Below are 15767 nucleotides of genomic sequence, written 5' to 3'. Positions count from 1 at the left end.
TGAGCTGAGATTTCTCACCAAAGGTTCGGGTCAATTCAGTTAATCTTGTCAATACATGTCTTAAACGGAAGCAGCAATTGACTCTACAGTGATGCCAAAGCCAGTCATTGTGGTTATAGACTGGCTATGTGAACCGATTGCCATACATTTTCACAAAATCAATCTCCTGATGGTTTGATCTGAATGACAGCTAGAGTGGTTTCCTGATTTATCTAAATGGTGTAGTCCTTTGTTTTGTTTACTTGTAAAAAAACTGGTGGAACTATGGATGGACCAGACACCCTTAAAGTTAGAAAATAAATCAATTAAATTTTGGGCACCAAATGTCCAGCCCTAATTTTTACTTTATCCTTTAAATTTGTTTATATAATTTAGGTGTTTAACTACTTAATATTCATTCAATGTGTAAACAAAATTCAAAGTAAGGGACAATTGAACTTAATTCAACTATTTAAAGGATGCTGAGATAAAGTCAAACATAAAGAAGATCTTTTGTAAAAAAGACAAAATATATATATTGATACCTTACATAAATCTACATTTCGTACATTTGTAATTATGGCACTCATAGGCTAACGGAAGCAGTAGGGGGACAAGGAAAGCCACAAGAAGAAGAGTTCTGGATTGATGTAAAATACTTAATACTTATTTTAGCCCATAGCCTACTCCTTAAATCCATAAATTCACCCAATCAATAAACTAAGCAAAAACTAGTTTTTATATTATTCGGAAATACATGAGATAGATACAGATACATTGACACTGTACTCTGTCCTGCCACCTGAAATTTAAACTATAACCAGTGCTGCCTGCCTGCTTAGATGTGCACTACTTGTGAAAATAGTCCAAGATGGCGGCGCCCTCTTGTGTGTTAAATGGGTAAGTACAACAAAGGAAAGAAGTCAGTTTTTCGTTAATTGTTTTTAAATTCAAGATTTCTATTTTCTTGCGACAAATATGCTAATATTCTACTATTGCAACTCAAAATGTAATTTGTAAATCTAATGTAAAAACCCTACACAGCCTATGTTGTAAAATCACTAATCAAAGTACACCTGTGACCGGATGACGATTCAAATATCAATGCGCTGCCTAACCGTAAACTTGCTGTTAGCCTGTTTTTCGCTCGACAACCTTGCTTTTGAACAAAGGAAAACAGTGACTAAACTTGTGAAAAATCCTCATTATAAATGTCCTTTCTTTGGTAAGTCACTTGTTATTGCAGTTGTATTAACTCCTGGGTGTAGGCATCGTTGACAATCAGTAGAGGTCGCTGCAGAACAATGCTAGCCTGGACCGGAGAGAGGTCTGAAGACACACAAACAGTACATGAAGTAGAATATGGCACAGGTGTGTCAGTTTGTTTATCAAGGTTTGTTTTTAACTATTTGAAAATATCCACAATGCCAAAGAAAAGGTAGGGTCAAACATTTATCAGCCAGCTAGCGACCAGTTAGTTTACAACACACCTGTAAACGACAGCAGTTCGTGTAACGTTAGTGTCCTTATTAGAGTGATACTCGTTACTCAAGATATATGCAATTTTAAAAGGCAAATTACTACAAACAAACACTTGAAGTTAAGTGTTTGCAGTTGTGCATCATCATGTAGAGACACGTTCATCACTCTGTAAGTCTGTGGATTTGATATTAATAGACTGTGAGTGATGTTTGGCGATTCAATAGACTGAATGAATTATAGATGATATGTGCTGGAAAATATCTAATCTCTGAACAAAACATTAGAGACCTCAAGAGCTGTTTTAGCCTGAGCTACTTCCAGTCTGCCCTAAGACATCAAGCCAAGGAGGAGGAGACTGGTGTCATAAAATACTCCACTGTTTCTCTGTCTGTCTGTCACACACAGACCCATGGCTCGGACGCTTGTGAGGTGTATTTGGGACATCTGTGTCTCAGTGTGGCTCTCACAGTAAGGTCATTCACTCACTGAATTATACTCTGTTGTTCTTTTTATAGATGTCCTCTAGTGGAGCAGCTCAGTCTGATGCAGATCAAAGTCTCAACCAGCAAACAACTGAAGCCATGTTGCAGAGGTCATCCATGTGCAAGGTAGGACAGTACTGATTGATTACAATTTCCGGAAGAGGAATGCAGATCCATTACTTAAGTAACTGTAGCGAAACAACAATATAAAAATACACTGCCTTACATTTTTACTTAAGGAAATGTTCAGGTGTATTAGCCATAAGAAGTATTCATCATGAGTAATGACCCTTTGAGAGTGTTTAAATCTAAGCAGTGGTTTAATGTTATAGCTGGTCCAGGCTACTATGAACTTTTAAATCTAAGGCAATGCATCACGTTTTCACAGTCTTTCCAATAACTACAAATGTCAGATACATTGGTTTAAAAAAATAAATAAAAATGGCACGGAAGTGTAATGCAAGCTAACAACAATCACTTAAAGTACCAGTACCACAAAAGTGTATTTAAGTATACTCTTTGTAACTTTCAGTGACTTACTTAACATTTCCCAAGTGCATACTACAAACAAATAATTTTGTCCTAACAGGAAATGATACAATACGTATGACATCGTACTTCAACACATCTGCAACTTTAAAACTCCACTTCCAATTAAACTTCACAAAGACAAAGTTTTCCCTAAGATTTACAAAGTAACCTTCCTGGAGCTATTCTATCCTGGTGTGCTTTTTTTAAATCCCAAAAGTATAAAATAATAATATTCCTTTGCAGTAAACTTGTTATAAGCACAGTGGTAAAGGGAGTGTTCTGATCCTTTACTTTAGTAAAAGTACTAATACCTAACTGTGAAAATACTCTGAAGTCAAAGTATTCATTGAAAATGTTCCCTGTCAGTGTTTTGCTATATGATTTATGGATTAAAACTCTGATGCAGTAATGTGTATGTTACATTTTACTGCTGTAGATGTTTAAGGTTGTGCTAATTCTTACTTATATGCTGTTGGCAGTTTAATCTACAGCCATGTATCATATTCTAAAAGATCATCATGTGTTTGTAGCGTTGCTTTCCTGTGAGAACCACGTTTATCTAAAATGTCAACTTTTCATGCGCTCATAAAAACAGCCTGTTGTCAGCTTTGTAATGATATATCTTTCATCTGATATGAGAAGCTTTTTAAAGAGTTTATTTAGCTTAAGATGTAGAAGAATTCAAATGATTCACAATCTCCAAATTTGGAGATACATGGTTTCCACTGGACATGAAGGGGATGGAAAATTGTAATCTGAAAAGTAACTAAAGCTGTCAGACAAATGTAGTGGAGTAAAAAGTACAATATTTGTCTCTGAGATGTAGTGGAGTAGAAGTATAAAGTTACATAGAAATGCTTGAGTAAAGTAGCTCACATTTGTACTTGTACTTAAGTACAGTACTTGAATAAATGTAAGGAGTTGTTCCACCACTGTATAATCTTACAGTATGTTGTTGTAGGTAGTACAGGCTATGATGAGATTACTATAATCTAATTATGTGTAACACATCACTCTTCAGCCTCATGTCACCTCATCTCTGCAGTAGATATCTCTTGCATACTGAGCACACTGTGTGTTGTACGCAAGGTTGCTTCTCCTCTTTTGGTGTGCCTTTGTCCCCCCTCAGTCCCTCCTATCAATCCATCTGTGCTCTTCACTCGCTGACTTTGCCTCTCCTCCGAGTGTGTTCCAGCTATATTGTGGTTTGAAGTGTTACTGCCTCTAATGAGCCAATTGTTCCTGTGTATTGTTCCCCTCTGGGAGCCTTGTGTAGCTAACAACATTCTGCTCACAACCATTTTAAAACATATTCACTGCACCGGGGAGGGATTGGGGCCAAGAAAACAATAATGCCTCGGAGCATGTACAAAATGAAAAATGTGTTAATGACAGCAGCACCAGTGAAGTGACAGAGCATTCTTTTCCTGTCAATTAGACCTTGGTTATTCAAAAGCAATTTGCAACTCCCTGCAGAGTAAAATGTGTGCCATCTCCCAGGCCTTAGTCGGTGATTGTGTAAGTGATGTATTCATTCCATTTCTCTGTGTGCGTCCTAGTTTGAGACATAGAAATTATATTAGGTTAGATACAATCCACAGTGCTCTATCTAAATAGTGTTTATCATGAGAAATGAGAGAAACAAATAGTTATTTTTTGAGGTGTGTGTATGTTTCTTTATGTATGCGCTCATGACCGTGTACAAGGGGTATTGATACAGCTGACATTCAACGGCCTGATTAATTGCCATGGCATTTGGCTGTTCTCTGTAAATGCCATATCCCATGCTGAATGCTTGGTTAATGGATGTCTGCCCATTGCAGGCCCAGCACCGGCCTTTCCTTTCTTTCCTCTCCCTCTATACTTCTTTCCTCCCCTCTTTCTTCTCATCTCTGCTCCTCTGCCCTCTCCTCTGCTTCATAAAAGGTTATGCATGCTTTATCAGCAGGAATAGACACACAAGTGGTATGAACCCATACAGCTCAGATGTCCATGCTCCTCACAGTTTTGTCCAGAGTGGGCTTGCCGTACAAAAGCTCAGCCTCTTCTCTATTTCTGGCAGCACCCGTTCAAAGGTATCTTAAGGTTACGTCCTCTCCCGTCTTCTCTTTAATCTTGAGTAAAATGTGTTATGATAAGATCTGGAAAAGACCTCTACCTTCAAGTGTGTATACCCCGCAGACCCAATTTCAGTTTGTCTGTATATCTCTGAGAAGAAGAAAAAAGATATGAAGAATTAGCTTTCATCCTCAAGTGAATTAGTTTGCTCTATCTTAATGAGGTTTGCCATGTCAGAGGGAACAGTTCAGAGCCTGCATGCTAAACAGACTGAAATTGGAGCGTTAGCTCTTTAACTGCAAAATACCTTCTCTCTCTCCAACTCTAGTTCCAACACTGCAACGCAATTACCCTTATATACAATTTAATCTTGTCACTTCCAAATGGGAATAGAGAGGAGAAATCATCTTGGTTTTTTTCCCCCTTTCTTTCTGGAAAAGTAATTCCAAAATCTAATTAACTGCAGAAAAACATGTCACCCATTTGACTGGAAACATCGGACGTAGTTATGCAAATGGCCCTATGTATTGTAGAATGTGATTTGACAGAATCTCATTTTGGATGGTGCGAGGCCAGATAGAATGATTACTCAGCTGTATCTGAGTAGACGCAAAACAGGAAGCGATGAGCCTGGTAATTTATTGTGTTGATATTTCTCCTGTTTGACTTAAGACAGCTCATTAAAGGGCGAGGTGTCACCCAGACAGACAGAAAGACAGAAAGGAGCATTTCCCTAATGGGTTCTCCTCTACTCTGTCTGCATCAGCTCTTTTCTGCCTTTTGCATTGCTGGCTTAATCTCTGACTTTTTTAATATGAGGTGCCAAATAAGATTTTACACAATTCATCATTGTGCTCCTCACGGGGGAGAGGGAGATGCTATTTCATCTTCCCACTTGTCTTTAGTCTGCTTACAGGGCTGTTTCAGGGCAGCCATGAAGGGTTGGCCAACGGGCTGAGATGAGGAGAGTACACCATGGAGAGACAACATAGTCTGCTGTACCGTGACAGTCTGCTGTACAGGTGTCGTTCTGCTGTAGCTGGCTGGCGTCACTTGCTCCATATGCTGCCAGAGTGCGTAAACTTACCATTTGTCTCACACACAGTGAAGACTTTACTTCGATTATTCTGCCCACAACCCTTTCAAATAACCCAACATAAATCTAATCTCAAAACACAAATCCTAATTCATACACAAAACATCCTTACTATTCAGAGTTCTTTTGTAATATTTCTGGACATTTAGTTGTCCCAACTCCAAAAATACATCACACATTATGAGAATGCCCCCCTGTAGCGGTGACCTTCCGATGTGATGTCAGCTCCTACACCGGACTCTTCAGGAGCCCTCCTCACACCCTGACAGCTCCTGATTGCATGCCAGCAAGTGTTTGTTTGCAGATACAGAAAGCCATACAAAAAAGAAGCAAGGTCCATTCTGGTACAAACAAGTAATTCATTATTGAGACCCAAACATGGCTGCTTGCTAATCTACATAGCCGTTTAAAGCTCCTTGATTTATAATTCAGGCCCTTCTCTCACTCCAGTGAGTGCTGTGATTGAAAGGCAGCACTCGAGGGCACTTGAAACTTCACTGGGGTAAGGTGTGTCTTTTCAGTCAGGGGCCTGTGTGACTGTGTGCTGTATGCATAAGTAAAACCATGCTTGTGGGGATCCATGCTAAAATAAAACAAAAAGTTGAACGTGTGCACAAAGCATGTGCATCCAATTATATTGTAAAGTTCACTCCTGTTTCAGAGTAAGTCAACTCCTCCATGTAGCCGCCCGCACAACGTTTTAAAGTGATTACAAATGTATTTGTGCTAAAAACACTGGGGTGCCTCGTTAGACAAACCCACAAGCGTTTCTTATTTAATATGTGTGGCAGATATTTCACTGAGTGCTGTACATTAGGAATGCAAATAACATGGTGTCAAAGGGGGTTTAGTTAATTAGCTGGCGATGCGATGCTGGCTCTGGCCCATAGCGTTCCTCGGGACCGCAGACTTCGACGGGGGGCCGCTGTTTGATCTGGTGATCCCACGGTCTGGTAACGGTTCCCCAACCTTTGCTATGCCTGCTGCGCAAGGACAGATGGGAACGAAGCGTGCGTGTGTGCGCGCGTGTCTGTGTGCGCGCATGTCTGTGTGTGTGCGCGCATGTCTGTGTGTGCGCGTGTGTCTGTGTGTGCGCGCGTGTGTCTGTGTGTGTGTGTGTCTCTGGGGGTGTGTGTGTGTGTGTGTGTGCGCGTGTGACAGATCTAATCTGTTCTGAACTTTTCTTTTTACTTCCTTTACTGTGAATTAATGAACAAGTATATCAAGTTAAATAAACTTTACAAGAACAACAATGTTGTTCATCTGTAGAAGACACAAAACAGAAACAAAAACCAAGACAGTTTTCAGCATTATTGTTTCAATCAAAACACTATAATCAGATATTACCCTACTGTTCTATTAAGTGCCGTTGTCTTTGCTACCTCAAAGTGTTGCAAAAGTTTTTTTTACACCCCTAATGCATAGTGGAAGATATATTCCTTCCAGGCCTAAGTACACCTCCCCCTGCTGGCTGAACATCAAACAACATGGTCTCCTTTAGTGAGACTGGCAGGGTGTCCCAATTCTAATTACTATGTGTTCATACACCATGTACTAATGTTGACAGCACACTGTTTTGGCAGATAGTACACACAAAATCAAAGTAGTGTACTGTTTTGTACTAACAAGGAATTAAACAAGCCGTGTGGGATGTCAGTGAAGCTGCAGCTTAGGAACACCATTTTAATGAAGACTTGAATGCTTCAGCTGAAAATGTTGTTTTTTCAAACACAGTTATAACATTGCTAATCTCTGTGCCCCATGCAGGTGTTTCAGTTCCATGGCCCTGATATTGGATCCGGATATAGCTACCAGCACACCTCAATGAAGTGAGCCATCAGTGATGCTATTATTATCACGGGAGCCTATTCTGCTATGACAATCAAAATATATAGATGGAAACTTTATTCATCCCGAGGGAAATTTAGGCATCCAGTAGCTTAAAAGACATTATACATTATACATTTGTATCATTATCAGTATCACAACCCCCCCCCCCCCCCCCTTCATTAAAAAGTACAAATAAAATTTAAAATAAGCGATAAAGGCTGTACATTATAAATACAAATGTATAAATAGACTGTTATAAATAATTACAAAAGTAATATCTAATATATAAAGTAATATATCAATGGTTTCCTCCAGCTGTCAGCAGCTCTTTCATTGCATTGTGGGTTGTTTTGAAGTATATTTTAGTTTGACACAACATACTCAATGCACAGTATAAGATGTATGTACAGTATATATGTACTTGTACACTGGGACACTGGGACACCATATTGGCCTTTCTTATTTTCCGGTGGCTTTGTGTCTGATGGCATATCTGTCAACGTCTTTCATTTGTCCTCGTCTGTTGTATAAGAACTAGGAAAACTTCCACACTGCAAAATGTCTCTGGAAGGTGCTGTAGGGAAATCTGCACTCTGTGTTACAATTAAGGAGGATAATGGCTTTCTCACAGTTGCTCTTTTGGAGATTTCATATTTCATTGCAAAGCTTTTAGTCAGAGAATAATTTAGACTTTCCTCAGTCTGAAAAATGTCTATGACCGAAAGCTTAGCAATTAAATTTGAAATCTGCGATGTAGCAAACTTTGCTGAAGACTCTATTATTTTTAATTGTACCATTCAAAGTTGTGGGACACTCATGAATGAATTATAACATCAGCTCAGGATAGGGAACCAATGGCTGGAAAACAATGGTTGCTCGTAACTGACTTATTAACTATTTATATTTTCAATGGGAGCGCGTGATGTGACGGTGACGAGAGGGATGAAATAAATAAGAGGCAAATCCATTAGACATGACAGGATGATGTGTGGTGTGCATCATTACCAGGATGTAATGATGTTGGAGTATTCAGATAATCCATGCCTGGCATTCTGGCGACCTTCTGCACCACAGGAACACGAGCGGAGGAAACGCAGTCCAGGAGCAATGAGCACAGCTGCAAAATTAGACTTATTCGGCTATTTGCATTTGTTATTAGCCAAGAAAGCTGTCCTCTAGTCTTCTGATGTTTGTGCGTGTGTGTGTTTGTGTCCGGTCATTGTATTTTACCACACACCACACACCAGACACAAGCTTGTATTATGTTTGAGTCTATACAAGATGAGCAGAAGGATAGGGTCGTTATAATGTGGCTGTCCCTTTTACTATTCTACCTGCAGTAGCCGCTGTGCTATTTTCAGGAGAATTGTTTCATGATGCCAGGACTTCTCTAATCCTCAATTCTGTCAATCCTGTGTCCTTGAGTCACCACATTGTCAGCTCCTGAGCTCTTCTTCTCAGTTCCCCCTCTCTGTTCTTCTCTCTATCTCAGTTTCTTTTCTTAATGTAGCCATGGTGATGTAGGGAATCACAGACTGGATAAGAGGGCAAGGTGCAGGGGATGTGTGTGTGTGTGTGTCTGTGTGTGTGTGTGTGTGTGTGTGTGGTTGAGGGATCGTCAGCCTTGAACCAACTAGCCCAAACCCAGAGAATAATGGGAGGAGTGCTCTTGGAGATAGAGAAAGCTGGCGAGGAGGAGAAGACAGTAAGGAGGTCTGCCTCATTTGCACTGGAGTTCTCCTCTCTTCACACAGCCAGCTGACAGGGGATATTTTTATCAGCCTGGCACACAAATTGCAGGAAAGGAAAAATGTCATTTGTGAAAGCACACTCCCAGCCAAGGACAAGATCTCAGCAGGATAAAGCCTAGCTGTCTTTCTGCATTATCAGAATAAAAAGCATTTATTGTTATTTATGCACCTGCACAAGGCCTCAACGACTTTGTGTCCAATGAACCAGAAAACAGAAAATAATGTTCCCCTGGTTCTGGACCGTTCGTGTGTTTTCTAAGTGCACATGTTTATCTCTGTCGGCATGCAGACGTGTATTCTTTTTGTTCATCTTGTTTTTTCTTTTCTTTTTCCCCCTTTCTGTCTGTGTCTTTTCTTCCCGACCGTCTGAGAATTCACCAGAAGCCAGTGGGGTTGGAAGATATAACCCTGTAGTTTACATAAGGAGACTTTACCTTGTTAATAAATACTGGTTTGATACATCTGTTGATCTGAACCCAATTAGAGTTATGGCATGACACAGCTTAAATGTGCGTGAGAGCGAGCGAGAGAGACAGAGTGGGAGCATGAATAAACCATGTCCTAAAGTGGTGTCACTGGGCTGCTGTGTTGGCATGTCGGCACTGCTCAGGAAAAACATGGCCGTCTCTGGGGCATTGTCTGTAATCCAGCATGTTAGAGCAGCTAGATGGCTTCTTTATGTAAGTAGTCCCAGAGTCTCAGACATCATCTGATATGCATACAGTGGAGAAATATTTTAGCCGTATAAGTATTTTAAGATGATTATGAATAGCATTAGAACAAGCTAATCCATTCTTACAAAGGGCTCATGGTTCCAATTGGCTTGAATGACACTACTTTCTTTTTTGTCCCAGGATTAGTGTTGAATGCACCTGCACGTTAAAGGAGGAAATATAATTTTCTGTATCCTCAAATGCCATGCAAATCCCACTGCTCTGAATAGTTTGTTTTGCCTCTGCATTGAGACTGTCATAGCTAGACAAAAGCTGTTTGATTTTCTCTAAGCAGCATGGTATCATCCCTTTGCAGTGACACAAATACCGTAGTGTGCCAAGCTGACAGATAGATGATCCATTGCAGACGTCGTAATTGAAAACACTGAGAGGGGGTGGACAATTAATCTCTCTTTCTCTCCCTGCTTCAAATTTCCATGGAGAAATACCTCGAAATGCAGATAATAGATAAGAGTGTTATTGATTAGATGGGGTGGGTGGAGAGGTGAGGAGGTGCAGAGGTTCTCCATCACTAATCTCTCTGGCTGTGACTGCATCTAAATAACCTGCAGAGAGGGATAAACAGGCGCATCCATCATGGGACGGCTAGCGCGGACAGTGATGGATGCCTCAGCCACTCTCCACCGAACCTCTCCCTCCTGGTCAGGGATAAGAAGTGACACCGGTACTCAGGAGAAATACCTGGCTTAAACTAGGCAGGAAAATGCCTACTTTAGCTCTGCTGAGAGAAAGATGGAAAGATGTGGGGAAGGCTTTGTGTGTGCGTCTGTGTGAGTTTGTAGAATTGTCGCCTGTCCTCCTTCCCCTTGTCTCTTTGAGTTTGTAGGATTATCCGTCTTGATAGATCCTGTTTGTTTTGTCAAAGAGGAAATTGGTTTTGTGGATTTGTGTGTGTGTGTGTGTGTGTGTGTGTGTGTGTGTGTGTGTTTGTGTCTGTGAACTCACCCATATATATGCCTTTTCTGTGCAAGTGTATAAATTGATTTGGGTGTGCGTTTCCTCTCTATCTGCATACCGATGCACCATGAGCCAAATCCCCTGTGCTGCCTGGACCCAGTGAGCAGGCGTGCCCACGCCAGCTCGCCTCGGAGGTGCCAGCCTGATAGATATGGTGTGTGTGCCAGGTTGTGCCTTCCCTCCCAACCTCTACAGCATTAAGATTGATCCCTCGTTCCCTCCCATTCCTTTCTCTCCCACTCTGTGTGCCTCTGCCTTTATGAGACTGTGAATAGGTGAAGCTCACAGGCTCCAACAGATGGCCGGAGCTACCCTGTTTCACTGTCTCACACACACACACACACACACACACACACACACACACACACACACACACACACACACACACACACACACACACACACACACACACACACACACACTCACAATACTGCCCCATGAATGAGAGCCTAGAGAGGAAGAGGCAGAGTTAAATGTGACAAGGAGAAAGAGAAGAAACAGAAAGCAACACAGGAGAAGAAAGACTAAAAGTAATTGAAACGGAGTCAGTGAGTAATAACACGCAGGGAGGAGGATTGGAAAAGAAGAAGGAGCGATAGAATAACAGCGAGAATATACTAAAAGAGGAGAGAAATAAAAGAGAAGGAAGAATGCATGCTTAACAAGGGAGTGAGGGCAAAATTGAATTGTAGATTGAGGGAGCCTCTCTCCTCCCTCTTTCCCTCCCTCTTTTATTTATCTCATGTGAAACCACGCCTCCCTCCTTTCACTTGTCAGTGCATCTATAACAGTGAGCTGTCTGCACCGGGCTGCGTGGGGGGTGAGACGAGCTCCTGACTCTGCCAGCACATAGGACCGGATCTGAGCGGACCGGACAGGACTGGATGGTACTGGACTGGCCAGAGCAGGTGTGTGAATTTGTGTTTGCACATGTGTGTGTGTGTGTGTTGATGATAGATGACAGAGAGCAGCATGTGTATCCCTCAGTGTGTGATCGCTTGTTCCTCCACAGGACTTGCTTCCAGAGTAGCGTATCTAGAGGATACAGTGCTGAAGCTTTGCCCTAGTTTACACTTGAATGCTCTTATCCGCTCTGTTCGCCTCTGAGATTTATGCATGGAGTCGCTAACGGCGCTGCTCATCCGGGTAAGATAAATAAGACCTGTCGTTCATCAGATGCACTGGACTCTTCAGAGAGTATCTGGCTTTGAATCAGAGCAGTGTGGACAGTAGCTTCTGTTTATGTGATGGAACAACTTCGTAGTTTTGCGCTGGATGCTGTCGGCATGTGCTGTGTCGCCATTAGTGTTTTTTTTCTGTTCATGTTTCTACACAATAGTATCCTCTAGTAGGGCATTTATTATATTATGATTGTATTCAGAAGATGTGAGAATCCACTCGTTGAAAGAAGTCAGGTACAGCTTTCACAGCTCTTTGGTCTGTCTTGGTGTTGAATCCAATTTGTGATTAGCTATCTTTGTCTTCCTGTTTCACAGTCTGTGTTGTTTTGAAATGTGGAACATTCATTCTCTCAGCATTGCTTTGTATTTGCTCAGCCAAATATAATCCTGACTGTTGCTGAATATGTGTGGGGCTCTACAATAAGAGCAACAACTACAACAGTAAAAATATTACTTTTTCCAAAGGGAGGAACGGATTGTTTACCTTGTGGGGACCTTTCTTTAGAAATCGAGGAGATATCCGGCACTTAACATTCATTCGGAAGTCGCCATTTCAACAGTTGCAGCCGCAGCCACAGCCACTCCGATAGAAGCCTACAAGGCTAGTTGGTCCCAGTCAATGTACTCACTATCAGTGTTTTGTCAATATCTTTATGGGTCAAAAGGCTGTGTCATCACCATGTGGCTGTTAAGAGCAACGGAGTGGAAGGGGGTGCGAGCACTGACCTACAGGCTGAAATATTTATGATAGAGAGAGCTGAACGCCCCTTGCTGTTTGCAGTGATATGGGTGGAAGGATGAAAGAATGCAATGATGAAGGGATGGGTGGAAGTAAAGAAGAGATTCAGAGATATGTTCTTTAAGCATTCATTATTTATCACAGCGCACTCTGCCATGAAGCTCTAACCCCCACATCAACTGGCCTCTTTTCTCACTGAGATGCCAGTGGACTGTAGGAGGATGCTCCTGCTTAGTCTACCTGTCAGCTAGTCCCCAGGCATGTGAAGACTGCAGCCGTGTGTTACACTCTCCTCACACACACACACACACACACACACACACACACACACACACACACACACACACACACACACATGCAAACGCATGCACATGCACACAGGTGTAAATATTGTTTTGTTTAGATTTATATTCACACACTACGCTATAATTGCATGGTTACCGTCACTAATGTAATGTGAAGTGCACAAAAATCATAGTCACTTATTTCCACTGCATTACCCGTAACATACAATGGGTGCACTCACATTGCATACATTTGTGCGTAACACACCCACACCCACATACACACAGTCATTACACCCTTAACCATTCAATACCTTTTTTTCTCCCTCTGTTGTTCACACACTCTTTCTGAAAGACATGAACACCACACACACACAAAGACACACACACACAATCAGTGGCAGTGACGACCTTGAGACCTGTTGATGTTGGTTGCAGCAGCCGTGCGGGGAATACATTAGAGGCCATGTGGGACTCCCGGTGAAAATGGGCCGTTTGACATTCCGTTTGTAAAAATGACTGGAAAATGTGCAGGAGGGCTGGCGTTGGAGGGAGACTCCGGCATGAATATGTATTGTATGCTAATGCTGCACGTCGAAGCTGTTGACTCAAGCTGTTGATGAAAGCAGAGGACATGTTCCCCCATCGCCACTCTCAGGAGGAAGTGCTATCGACAAAGCCATTGTCAACGCAGCCGCATCCCTGGCCGCAGGGGTGGCTTGGTGACAGGTGGCAGATATCAGTGACAGCAGCAGCCAAGGTGACACCGCTCAATGGTCTCTGCGGGCCCGCAGGCAGCCGGGGCAACGCCAGTGTCTGCTCGTTTTACCGCCGCCTTGACCTTTTGTGGTTAGACACAGTGAGGTTGGACCAGAGGTTCCTAAAGCTAATGTCTTCCCATTAGCATCATTGAGTCCTCTCAGAGCAGCTTCTTCCACCTGCTCCTCTTGCTCTTTTTATGCATTTTTTTAATTTGCCCATAAAAAATTGAAAAGCTGAAATAGTAATAAAACATTTTTTATGCTTAGCTGAGGTTGTCATACTGAAAAAGAGAAGATGCAATAAAAGCTGATCTGAACCCATCTTGACGTTATCGTACCTGCTTCTTTGTCTACTGTCGACAAGGCATTCATATCATTCTGCCACACGCCGTTCTGAGGCTTCACTCACCAGAAAGAAGAATGAAGAACAGGGTTTCAGGGCTGGACATAAATTTGATGTCGCTGGTTTAAAAAACAAACACAAAATGGCATCTAAGGTGAGAAGCGGAAATTAAATGTTATGATAAATCATAGTTACCAGTACCCGTTTAATTACGTAATCTTGCTGCTTAAATAGATAGATATATATATATTGTATATATATTTATATATATATATATATATATATATATATATATATATATATATAAATAAATATATTTACATACATTAGCTAATGGTCAAACACTAATTAACATTCCATTTTGCATACATTTCAGCGTAAAACTTTACATTAAAAGTTGCCTGACAGTGAGTCACACTCCTGTGCTCCTGAGTCCCTGTTCATCTGTATGTATGAGCTGCTGTTAACACGTCCTGCGATGAGGTGGCATTGGGAGATCAGTGTGTAAATCTGGGTGCTGCTGCTCCTCTCAGCTCTAATGATAGCGAGGCACAGGGGCTCTTTGACAACGCCTATCAAACACTCCTCTCTTAACAGTGTGTAGAGAGCGGAGAACAGTCTACGGCTGATAGGAGCAAATAAGGAGAAGCACATTTCGGTGTGTTTATACGTGCATGTGATTCTGTGTGTGTTTGTATGTCTGGTTTCTCTGTGCACAGTGTGTACGTGTGATCCCCAATGTTTACGTGTGGACAGCTATTCAACTGCGGTGTGCGAGAGCAATCGGATTTCAATCTCTTCCCTCTATATGGCTGAGCTGCAACAGCAGAGGTGCCCCATGGGGAAATGTAATTATACCCTGCTGGCCACAGAGTACAGGCTTCACTGCACTATCCGTCTCAGGAGATACAGCGGATAGAGGCCCCTTCTCCGTTGCAATACCAAACAGCAGAGATGTCACCAAAGACCTGCTAAATCTCTGAATTTTGTATTAAATGTTGTTCTCCAATATCCTCTTCTAATCAGCTTTTAGATCCCGGGGTTATCGGTGGCCTTTTGCAACAGTTTTCTTACAGTTGTGAATAATTTATGACAGAATTAAGAGAGCAGTGATTGGGAGATGTTGGAACACAGCCAAAACCTGACTTGAGTTCAAAGCCAACCATATTTCTGTCTGATAAGCTGTGGATGTAATTATCACCATAATTATTCCAACCACCTGAGTCCCTCACGTGTGGATTTGAAGTATGGATTTTACTGTATTCTCATCCCATCCTGTCTGTGTTTCTTTCTTTTACGACCACATCTCCACCGCTGCTTGCCATTGGCTCTGCTCTCACTGAGGTGTGTGCTGAGATGGTGGCCATTAGTAAGGCAAAACAAACAGACACACCCCACTCTCCTGGATTTAGGCAAACAATCAATGAGAGCACTCAGATAACAGCAGTCTAAGTGGCCCATTGATGTTACGATTAAACGAATACAGGATGTAGTTGTGATGGTGGAACACACCAACCTAAACCAAATACAACTGATTATTTTCTATCCTGGAATTTTAT

At 41.7% G+C, this 15767-nt stretch overlaps 1 protein-coding gene across 3 annotated transcripts in view; it reads left to right on the top strand.

Moving 5' to 3' along the window:
- The first annotated feature begins 1120 nt into the window (after nucleotides 1-1120).
- sulf2a (sulfatase 2a) overlaps nucleotides 1121-15767 on the top strand; it is a 43351-nt gene continuing 28704 nt past the window's right edge. Inside the window, exons 1-4 of one of the 3 annotated variants that reach the window (XM_029432506.1) lie at nucleotides 1122-1204; nucleotides 1977-2069; nucleotides 7396-7457; nucleotides 11678-11808. The gene's annotated coding sequence lies outside the window, so the exon portion shown is untranslated. Of the gene's footprint in view, nucleotides 1205-1924; nucleotides 2070-7395; nucleotides 7458-11677; nucleotides 11809-15767 lie in introns of those variants that run through there. The other 2 variants (XM_029432509.1, XM_029432507.1) reach the window with 2 other exon arrangements.

This window comes from Cottoperca gobio, chromosome 5 (assembly GCF_900634415.1).
Source record: "Cottoperca gobio chromosome 5, fCotGob3.1, whole genome shotgun sequence".
In the NCBI taxonomy this organism is placed as follows: domain Eukaryota; kingdom Metazoa; phylum Chordata; class Actinopteri; order Perciformes; family Bovichtidae; genus Cottoperca; species Cottoperca gobio.
Note: the sequence above shows the minus strand (reverse complement) of the source record. Positions and strands in the feature narration are given on the sequence as shown.